At 42.5% G+C, this 11,952-nt stretch overlaps 1 protein-coding gene across 5 annotated transcripts in view; it reads right to left on the reverse strand.

The window, feature by feature from the left end:
- Window positions 1-7,657, reverse strand: part of RNF19A (ring finger protein 19A, RBR E3 ubiquitin protein ligase) — a 104,082-nt gene extending 96,425 nt beyond the window's left edge. For all 5 annotated transcript variants that reach the window (XR_002523907.2, XM_017962193.3, XM_017962194.3 and 2 more), the window contains exon 1: window positions 7,544-7,657. The gene's annotated coding sequence lies outside the window, so the exon portion shown is untranslated. The remainder of the gene's footprint in view (window positions 1-7,543) is intronic.
- Between the last annotated feature and the right edge of the window lie 4,295 nt (window positions 7,658-11,952).

Here is an 11,952-nt window from a genome sequence, read left to right on the forward strand (position 1 = left end):
ACGACGGCACATCAGTGAAGGTGTTGAGGACATGTTTTAATACATGTTTTGAAGGTAGAACTGTAAGGACTTCCTGATGGATTACAAGAGGATTTGGCCTGATTAACCAGAAGGCTGAAACTGCTATCAACTGAAATGGGGAAGGCTATGAAACACAAGTTTCAAGAGGGAGTTAAGACCAGAAGTTCATTTTTAGACATTTATATTTGAGATATCTCTTATACCCAGGTGGAGATGTATATCCAAACACCCGTTTGACAAGCCCAGAGTTTAGGAAAAAAGTAAAGCCTAGAGATGTAAATTTTGGAGTTGCTGTTATTTGAATGGTATGTAAAATCACAAACACAGACGAAATCACCAAAAAGTAAATACTAAAGAGTAGGGAATGAGGCCTGTAGCATTTCAACATTAAGATGTAGGGGAGAAGAGGCAAATTCAGTAAAGGAGACAGAAAAGGTGGAAGGGGGATCATGGAGGAATTACACCTTAAAGAAGACAAAACCTGTTGGTCTATCCTACCAGTGTTTTACTCATTCCCCTCCCCCACGTCAACTACATCTTAAAAAGCATACAAAGAGCAAAGAAGGAGCAAGTTAGGAGAGAGAAGAAAGAAATGATACAAACAAAAATAACAAAATGCATCTTACAAGATATAATCGATTCCTGTTGAGACTGGAGGGTATTAAAACACTTCCTCTGATATTTCTCAGAATTAGAATTCTAACGAAAGGGCTGTTTAGTCTCTGACCATCACAGAACATGATATAAAACAACAATAATTAGAGATTTTTGGTTTACTGAAGACTTTGACTGTATATTAGTTTCCTGTGGCTGCTGTAACAAACTACCACAAACTGGTTGGCTTAAGACAATGGATATTTCTCTTACAGTTCTGGAGGCCAGAAGTCCAAAACCCAGCAGGGCCGTGCTCCTACTGGGGCTCGAGGGGAGAATATGTTCTTTGACTCTTCCAGCTTCTGGTTACTATACGCATTCCTTGGTTTGCAGTTACATCACTCCAATCTCTGCCTCCATGAGCACACTGCTTCCTCCTTTTCTGTGTGTCTTCTCTGTAATTTGTCTACTTTTCCCTTACAAAGACACTTGTCACTTGATTTTGAGGCTACCTGGATAATCCAGGATGATCTTATCTCAAGATTCTTAATTACATCTGCAAAACCCTTTTCCAAATAACATTTGTAGATTCTGGGGATTAGGATGTGAACATATCTTTTGGGGGGCTACCATGCAACGCACTACAATATGGTTCTGGAAATTTTTGCTAAGGATATCAGTAAGGTATGCTGTATTTATGCAAAAATCTAAAGGATATTTAACTTATGTGCATAATTTAAAAAATGGGTCAGGTGCAGTGGCTCACGCCTGTAATCCCAGCACTTTGGAAGGCTGACGTGGGCAGATCACTTGAGTCCAGGAGTTCGAAATCAGCCTTGCCAACATGGCAAAATCCTGTCTCTTGTAAAAAAAAAATACAAAACGATTAGCTGGGTGTGGTGGCAGGTGCCTATAATCCCAGCTACTGGCAGGCTGAGGAATGCGAATGGCTTCAACCTGGGAGGCGGAGGGTGCAGTAAGCCAAGGTTGTGTCACTGCACTCCAGCCTGGGTGACAGAGCGAAACTCTGTCTCCAAAAGAAAAGTTTTTATTTATTTATTTATTTTTAGTTTTAAGACAGACTTTTGCTCATCACCCTGCCTGGAGTCCAATGTCGCGATCTCGGCTCACTATAACCTCCACCTCTCAGGTTCAAGCGATTCTCCTGCCTCAGCCTCCCAAATAGCTGGAATTGCAGGTGCCCACCACCACACCCAGGTAAATTTTTTTGTGTGTTTTTAGTAGAGACAGAGTTTCACCATGTTGGCCAGGCTGGTCTCCAACTCCTAACCTCAGGTGATCCACCCACCTTGGCCTCCCAAAGTGCTGGGATTACAAGCATGAGTCACCATGCCTGGCAAAAGTTGGTTTTATATTAAAGGGTATGGCTATAAGGAGAAATCTACTTGATATGGCTATGTATACAACCAGAAGTCTCAACTGCTTACCAGGTAACCACTGCCACCCTTGGTTTGGATAAAAGAATTACAGTCATTGTGCTATATACATCATACACCCTGAGATAATAGGCTTTTCTAAATGGTTATTTTCCCCACTTACGCACTCACACTACTTACTAGTTCCCATCCCCACTTTCCAAAGGACCTTATTTCATGATTTTGATTTAAGGATGCCTATATAAAAAGTCCCGTTTATTCCATACAAAAACTGAAAAACAGATTTGTTCAGGCAATATTAAATAGATGAGAGGTTTAAAATCTGGTGCTCAAACCAACCTAGTCGTCTCTCCTGATTCTATTTAAGAGCATCTTGTATTGATTTACTGTTACTGATTCCAGTGTGGGAGGTAACAGTACATTCTATATGCACTTGTCTCATGGGAACTTCTATCCTGTTTTTTACAATGAGCCAAGCTTGCTCTGACTAGTTACTAATAATTAGAGGATCTCTTTTATAACAGTATTGTCTGAGTAGCCCAGAGTGTTTCAAAAGCATAATTAACTTATACAATCCAATGAAATAGATGATGAACATCCTTCCTTATTTTATCTTATTTTAGAGATGGTGTCTCGCTCTGTCACCCAGGCTGGAGTACAATGGCACAATCTCAGCTCACTGCAACCTCTGCATCCCAAGTTCAAGTGATTCTCCTGCCTCAGCCTCCCTAGTAGCTGGGATGACAGGTGCCTGCCACCAAGCCCGGCTAATTTTTGTACTTTTTAGTAGAGGCAGAGTTTCACCACTTTGGTCAGGCTAGTCTTGCCCGCCCTCAAATGATCTGCCTGCCTCAGCTTCCCAAACTGCTGGGATTACAGGATTATATATGGGGAAAGACAGTAACACACAAAGTCATTTTTGGGGGAGATGTAAAACTGAGAGAAGACAGGTAGCCTGACTTTCAATCCAACTCAATAACTCCAATTTGAAGGTGTATGCAATTCTGTATTTGGCCTCAAAAGACACATCAATCAGTTAGAAAAAGACTACAAAAAGACAAAGAAGTTCTGCAGAAAGAAACATGTCATACAAAATGCCCCTACAGCTACGCTATCCAATATGAATAAAAGTATGTAAAGTCACTCATGATAATCTTTTGGATCTATTGGCTTAAATGCATTATGAAAACTAATTTTGCCTGTTTCCTTTTACTTCTTTAATGTGGCACTAGAAAATTTTAAATTATATTTGTGGCTCACATTGTATTTCTATTGGACAACACTGCTGAAGAGATAGTTATAAAATAAATACCTTAGATTGTAGATACTTTAATTCTATTAGCAAATACTTATTCTACATCTTTTACTGTCAGGCTTATGCTAAGCGCTGAGATTTGAAGAGTGAACAAAGAAAATGGTCCCTGTCATCACAGAGCTTGCATTATCTCCTATACTTCTGTACATTTCACATAGTCCCATTTGTGATTATGCATTAGAATAACTTAATTTAGGATACCTTACCATTTTCAGGGGCAAATGCCATACTTGACTTAGAAATCACAAAATATAAGTCAATAGATTCATGCTAATGAGTTTATTTTTCTGATATAATATTTATATTAATATGCTATATAATATTTATCTGGAAGCCTAATATCATCACATTCCCAAAAGTTTCTCCTGGTTTCTTGCTCCTTCCCTTTAACAACTCTGGCTCCCTCCTTATGGCTCACTTCTACCAGTCTCTTCAATTGGCAACCTGCCTGCTATTCAAATCATAAAGACTATTTTTACCCTCAGGGGTCTCCCCAACAGGACAGAAGTTAAAAATGCTAAGTATACATAATTTTATGGGGCCAACTCCAGTTTTTTGGACCAAAGACTCAGTTTAGAAGTTTCTTTTGGGCGTAAACAAGCTAACGTGATTTCTGAGCAGGGTTTTGCTTCAGAATTCACTGCACAAACTTATTTGAGACTTAAAACAACGGATCACTTCTGTCATATTGAGAGTTTCATATAACAACACCTTCTCAAATAGGACTTCTAAAACAAATTAACACTAATTCTTTAGTAAATGATTTATAAAATAAAATACTAGATAACATCAATAGGATAAGACTATATAATGGTTTTAAGGCTAATGGCATAACTTTCAAAAAAATGTTACCAATAAAAATAATTCTTCAGGAGTTAATGACAGTGATAAAGAGAGCAACACAAGCAAAACCTACTTTATCAAAAAGTGTTACTTTTTTCCACTTTGATACATAAAGTATCACTGACATATGATAGCTTTTGAGAAACAAATGAAATACACAAGTTTTAAACACCCAAAGTGATTTCACTGGCTATTTGGTTGAAGCCTACCACCATCTGAAATACAGGTATGTTTAGCAAGGAAATATTATCCCTTATTCTTAAGATGTGCAGGTACGGTTAAGTAAATGAATTGTTTCAACGTTAGGCATCTTCTGTCTGCTAACAAAGAACTGGCATGACTTAGAAAATTCATAATTACTCCTAGTTGGAGAAAAACATTTCGGAAGAAAAATTTAGCTATTCTCCGTAAGCAGTAAGATGAACATTTTGATAAATAGCTTTTAAGCTGAAGTACTACTCCATATATAATCATGGGTCCTTTCAGACAATGTAAATTAAACTACCATTTTGCTATGATATGCTAGTTTGCCAAATACAATGCAATATGCAATCAAATATAAATTTAGAAATTCAACTTTACTTTGGGCTTTTGCCCAAGGTGGCCTAATTTTTATCTTGGCAAAGAATGTTAAAAGAGCATAAGCTCATTAGTTCAGTACAAAACCAGCCTGCATTTGACAGTCAGTTTTCACTTGTTAATGACATTAGAGAAACGAATAACAATTCCCTAAGATTTCCTATATAACCTGAGTACAGATGATATAAGTGAGCAATTCAGATGTAAATATTAATATAACAAAATTTATCTCCAGCTTACTCTGTGCCCAGCACTTGACTAGGAACTTTTACATGTTATCACAAATATTTTGCCTTCTTTTCCCTACTTGGAAATTTCAGAAAACTACGTATCTCAACCATCTGTGCCCTGTAGATTAAAAACGACAACAACAACAAACTATGTGTGTTGGAGAAGGGGGAGAAGTAATTTGAAACCAAAAAATTTCTATATAAATCTAAATAAGTGTTCAAGATATAAACTGCTGTAACAACAACAAAAAAACCCGTAGGGGGCAGGGAGTGTCAGAACCTTCCATAATATATAAGTGATTATTTCAAATAGTTAAAACAAAAAGTTTGCTTTTAATTACCCATATTTAATACTAAACAACCCCATAACAAATAGTATCCTTCAATCCAACCCCATTAAAATAGAAGTGACCCAAGTGTCTTACATCCTCAACTGCAAACATACTGCTTTACGACTTCACTTACATTCAAATTTGGGAAGTGCATTTACTTTCCACCAAGATGCTAAGTATTTTATTTATTCATCCATGTTCTTGAATGAAGTATCTTTAAAAATACGAATCTTAGCGCCTCTCATATGTTAAGTAGAAAATAATAGTTTTAGTCAAGCAAAATACTTCAAAAACTCAAGAAATCACCAATTTTTTAAAAAAATCCCAACACTGGTTGACAGTATAGCCAGTTCTTTACATTAAGTCTACTGATCAACTGAGGGATCCCCTAAATGAGAAAACAAAATTTCCAGTGGCCACTATTTGGATACTAAGAATTGGGTTGTGCTTCAACTCCTAAAATAATGTTGCAGTTTTAAAAATTAATCTTACTGGAATCTCCTGGAAGCTGAGATAGTGAAAAAAATACACTAACATTAGTTGCCAACTGCAATTTTTTCCTCAAAAAGACACCTTGCGATGCCATTAAAATATTTTTCCAGGGACACGTAAAATTTAAACTTCAGTTAAATTCCATACAGTAATTTTTAAAAAGAGAACATTAACCAGGGCATTAAACTAACAAATTTTAAAAGTGTTTTTTAGCACAATTTGGTTTATCAAGTCCCAAGGCTTAATTCTAAATCTTTACCATGGAACTGTAGCAAGGAAAGAACATTTGAAAATACGATCATCGCCATCTTCTAAATAGAGAAGTATTTACATTTTAACTCAATTCAGATAGTTCAGTCAGTGTTAAATAAGCGTAAACAGGTAAACACGGTAATGGCTTGCATTATAAACAGAAGTGGTAAAATGTGTATTAAGACGGGTAATGGCAAACTGAAAATAAAATTTAGGTAAACCGTCAGACTTCAAACAACCAAAAGTATCAATGAATCTATGTTAAAATAAGAAAAGATAAAAAAAAAATAAAAAGCCATGTTCTTAAAAAAAAAAAAAGTGGAATGTAAAGATCACAATTTAAGGCAACCGATCAAAGGAAAGGACTGCTTTAAGCCTCCACTGTTTGCTAACACTTAAAATTAGCATTTCCAGCCAACACCTAGGTTTGAAAATTGCAGCGGCACTTAAACGCTGTCTTTTCTAACGTCACCCCAATAGAACATTCTGCAACACTGTGGACAGTAAACATTAAGCAGAGTAAAGCATCGTTCATGTATTTATCTCTCCAAGGGCCAATGGGAAAAAATTAAACCTTTCTCTCTCCCATATATAGCCTTAACCACTCTCTTCCCTCTTTTTATTTACTGCCCTTGTCGCGGGGTTAATGAACCCTAAACTTCTTTTTCTTCTTCCCATTAATGGAAATGGGAAAAAAAGACCAACTGCAGAGTGGAACCCAGATAGGAAAAACTGAAAATTCAAAGTAGTAGCATTACTTGCTGGGCGAGGGCTGGGAACACCCTAAAGGCTTAGCATGAGGAGACAATCCCGGAAGACCCCCGTTAACACATACTTCACCCCAAGGCTACACCGTTTTGGTGTGTTGTGTAATTTTTGCTTTTAAAGGAGGTGGTAGCAGTCCCGGACGAACCTTCCCCGGAACGCAGCTCCCCTCCCTAGGGCCCCAGGCAGCACGGCTTGCGGGGCGATGTCCCGGCTCCGAATTTGCAGCAAGGCCCGGAAATCGATCCCGTTAGAGCCGATTTCACCCGTCAGGAATGCGTTCCGCCCCCGCCGCCTCCCCGCGGCAGTAGCCCTTGGGTCTCCCCTGCTTCAGGGGCTGGAGACAGCTCGAGGGGAGCGCCGCCTCGGCCCGTCACAATATCGCCGGGCCGGCCGCCGGCCGCACAGGCACTCGGGCCAGGAGGACAGGGCTTGGGGCGGATCCCACGCTCCGCCTCGGCCCCCGCGGCCCAGAAGGCGCCCGCGCCAGGGCGGGTAGGGGACCCGGAGCTGCCCGAGGCCTGACCCCCTAAGCCGGCCACGGCCCCGGGCCCACGCTGGACACTGGAGGGGGGCGCCTTTCCCACGGGACTTCCGAATCCATTTCTGTCTCGGGGAGGGGCGCGAGGGCTGTGGCCCGGCCAGAGCTCCCTGGGTCGTAGGCGAGAGCCGCCCCTGCTCTCCCGCTCCGGGGCGCAAGCTCCTCCAGGTGCCCGCCCGTACCTTTAACTCCTCAGAGCGGCTACAGCGCAGAGCGGCGGGCTACTAGGCCCATCTCCCAGCAGCGGCGACAGTGGCCTGAGGAAGCGCGGGGGAGGGTCCCGCCGAGGCGCCTCTCAACTGGGGCGGAGACGACTGAGGGGAGGGGTCCCGACGGCCGCTTTCCCGAACTCCTCCTCCGCAGTTGCGGCTCGACGGCTGTTCCCGGGAACCTGCGCCGCAACTACCACCTCCCCCGCCCGCAGCCCCCGCTTTCCCCGCCTCCTCCTCCCACTTCTTCCTCCCGCCCGCGGCAGCCCCGCCCCGCCCCGCCCCGCCCCGGCGCGCCGCCCGCGTGCTGTGCGTCATGGCGTCACGCCCACCGCGCCCGCCGCAGGCGGGTCTGGACGCGGTTGTTCACTTGCGCACGTTCGTTCCGCGCCCGCGCAGGAGCCGCCCCGTTGTATCCGGGTGGCCCCGACTGCGGCCCCGACGCCTGTTACTGTCGGAGGCGACTTCGCCTCGAGCGCGCCGGGCGTTGGTACCGGTGTCTCCCTGCCCGGTTCTCCGTGGCCCAGAGAGCGTCTCCTGCAAGGACAGGTTGGGGTGACTGGAGCTGCGCCCGGTTGAAGGGAGTTGCCAGACTTGGCGACCCTGGCTCTTGGCAGTTTGCCGGGCAATATTCATTCCTTTGTGTTCTCAGGGTTCACCTGCTAGATCGGCCGGCCCAGGGAGAGAAGTGCCGGAATGTTGCAGCTCTCGGCGAGGAAATGTCCTTTCCCAGAGGGCGGCAGCACCCCGTGCGTCTGCAGCCGCCCTATCTTAGTCTTAGTGGACCTGTCTTTGCAGAGGCTGTTAGGAGCAGTATTTAGCCACGATAGCAAGCCTTCGTGAGGAGAGTATCTTCCACTCATCTCTTTTATTTCTTTTTTTTGCTATTTTGCAGTTACGTAATCAGAATTCCTGTTTCATCTCTAATACATTCCTAATTACTTTAATCCAGCTTTATTTGTTCCTTCCTCTCATATCTTTTCAGCCAGTTATATCCCCTTTGAATGTTTCAATCTACACTGGTCTTGGTATTCTTAATTGAATAAACAAATTCATTCTGGGCCTGGTGCATTTCCTTCTGGTTTATTTCTCTTCAAGATTTAGATCACTCTTCCGTGGAATACTGAGAAACGAATGTTACAGAGCCTGGACAGAATGTCCATTTGCCATCTGTTACTTAACTAAATATATCACTCTCTCAGTCCTTGTTTAGTGTGTCTGTGTAATTTAAATTAGGAACAAACCAAGGAGCCATGGTCTTTCCGAATGTACTTGGTATCTTTGGTAACCCAGTAAATGTTTACCAATTAGAAAATTGAACAAGCTAGGCAGTTTAGGTTTAAGTGTCTTTGACCTCGAATCTTAAAGGAATTAATTATGGGTATGTTTATTTTCATTTATGGAAAGTTTTAAAGCTGTTATACCTTTAAATGCTACTTGAAGGCTGCCAGCGACTTTGCATATGGGATACTTTAAGCCTACAGATAGCACAAGAATAGTAAGTTAAGTACCCGTACATAATATCTTTCTTGAAAATACATCAACATGTTGGCCGGGCGCGGTGGCTCACGCCTGTAATCCCAGCACTTTGGGAGGCCGAGGTGGGCGGATCACAAGGTCAGGAGATCGAGACCATCCTGGCTAATACGGTGAAACCCCGTCTCTACTAAAAACGCAAAAAAATTATCTGGGCTTGGTAAAGCAGGCGCCTGTAGTCCCAGCTACTAGGGAGGCTGAGGCAGGAGAATGGCGTGAACAGGGGCGGTGGAGCTTGCAGTGAGCCGAGATTGTGCCACTGCACTCCAGCCTGGGTGATAGAGCGAGTCTCTGTCTCAAAAAAAAAAAAAAAAAAAAAAAAGAAAGAAAAAGAAAAGAAAATATATCAACATGTTAAACAACATTTAAGTACAGATGCTGCTTCTGGCTTTCTTGTCTTCCTAAAAATTAGAAGGACTTTCTATTCTTCACTAGGCCAAATAAATGTATTAAAAAACAAATACTTACTGAACATCCCCGACTTGAATTCCTAGAGGCACCTTAGACTCAGGCCGTCCAAGATGTAGTTTGTCCTTTCCTCAAAGCGTGCTTCTTTTATTCACCCAGACACAAGCCAGAAACTTAGGATTCTTCACAGGCCCCATTCTTTTTGTCCCTTCCAATTAATAACTAACCACCAAGTCCTGTTTATTATACCCCAGAAATATCCCTGTGCTCTCTCTTCTATATCTCCCTCTGCTTTTAGAGCAGTGTTTTCAACTTTGGCTGCATATTCTTATGTCCACGTTGCACCCACCAATTAAATCAGAATCACTGAGGGTGGTGCTCAGGCATCAGTAGTTTTTAAAACTCCCCAAGTGTGCTGGGCACGGTGGCTCACACCTGTAGTCCTAGCACTTTGAGAAGCAGAAGTGGTTGGATCACTTAAGTCCAGGAGTTCAAGACCAGCCTGAGCAAGATGGCGAAAATACAAAAATTAGCCTGGCATGGTGGCCCACGTCTGTAGTCCCAGCTACTCCAGGGGGCTGAGGCAGGAGGATCATCTCCATAGCATTAGGAGGTCAAGGCAGCAGTGAGACCTGGTCACACCACTGCCCTCCAGCCTGGGCGACAGAGTGAGACCCTGTCTCAAGAAAGAATGAAAGAAGGGAAGGAGGGAGGGAGAGAAAGAAACTGGGCACAGTGGCTCATGCCTGTAATCTCAGCACTTTGGGAGGCTTAGGTGAATGGATCACTTAAGGCCAGGAGTTTGATACCAGCTTGGACAACATGATGAAACCCCATCTCTACAAAAAAATATAAAAATTGGCGGGTCATGGTGGCACACTCCTGTAATCCCAGCTCCTCGGGAGCCTGAGGCATGAGTTGCTTGAACCTGGGAGGCAGAGATTGCAGCAAGCCGAAATTGTGCTACTGCACTCCAGCCTGGGCAATAGAGCAAGACTCCATCTCTAACAAAACAAAACAACAACAACAAAAATAAAAAATAAATAAATAACCTCTTCCCAGGTAATTCCAATGCATAACCAAGGTTGGAAACCACTGCTGGGGCCTCATTATTTCTCACTGCAGTACTGCAAAAGCCTAATTGGCCCCAGGTGCCTTATTTTTTGGCCATATTCTCTTTTATTTCCCTCCTCTCTTCTGATTCATTTAACATCAATTCGATAAACATTTGAATGCTTACTATGTTGGGGATGGGGTGTTTGCCGTTACAGGCACTGAGACTATAGCAATGAAAAAGCCTACATATCTGTTTGCATGGTGCTTACATTGGGGGATGAGGAGTAAAGAAGGAAAAATAATGAAAAAGAAATACACCTACCAGAGTAACAGAAACCAGAGAGGCTGTAACTTAGTTTGGTCTCTCAAACTGACGTCAATTCTTCTGACATTTGAGCTGGATTCTATAAGACAAGAAGAAGGCAAACTAGTTAGGAGGTGGGGAAGACAGAGGAACAGCAGATGCAAAGGTCTTAGCCAGAAACACTTGTCAAATCCAAGGCAGCTTGAGGCTGAACATAGTAAAAGGGAGGGGAGTATGACATGGGCCGGGGGGCAGGTGGGTGGTCAGAAAAGTAGGAGGCAGCCAGATTATTTAATACCTTTTTAGGCATGGTAAGGAGAATTCTAAATGATTGATATGAAGTGTAATGAGACAATAGATGTTTAAGCAGCATGACATCTGATCTGTCTTTGAAAAAGATCACTCAGGCTGTTCTGTGGATCAGATTAAGGCAGAGCAAGAGTGGAAGCAGGGAGACCAGTTAAGAGGCTATTCCAGGAATCTAATAAAGATGTCATAGTTCTTTGAACCAAGGTGGAGACTGTGGAGACAGAAGTGGATGGTTTTGGTTTTGGTTTTAGAGGTATAATCAGTCAAACTTGCATGGAATGGAATAAAAGTGGCAAGTAAAGAGAAAGAGAACTACTTTTTTTTTTTTTTTTTTTTTGAGACAGAGTCTTACTCCGTCACCCAGTGCTCAATCTTGGCTCATTGCAACCTCCACCTCCTGGGCTCAAGCAATCTTCCCACCTCTGCCTCCCGAGTAGCTGGGACTTCAGGCACGTGCTACCATGCCTGGCTAATTTTTGTATTTTTTGTAGAGACGAGGTTTTGCCATGTTGCTCAGGTGGGTTTTGAACTCCTGGGCTTAAGTGATCTGCCCACCTCAGCATTCCAGAGTGCTGGGATTGCAGGCATGAGCCACGTGCCCAGCCAAGAACTACTCTTTAGTGAGTACATACTATATATACTATATATAGTACACTATATGTACTCTTTAAAGAGTACATATATTTATTGAGTACATATACTATATATACTCTTTATTGAGTACATATACTGTATGACAGGCACTATTTTGATTGCTTTGTAAGTATTA

Source organism: Papio anubis, chromosome 8 (genome assembly GCF_008728515.1).
Source record: "Papio anubis isolate 15944 chromosome 8, Panubis1.0, whole genome shotgun sequence".
Lineage (NCBI taxonomy): Eukaryota > Metazoa > Chordata > Mammalia > Primates > Cercopithecidae > Papio > Papio anubis.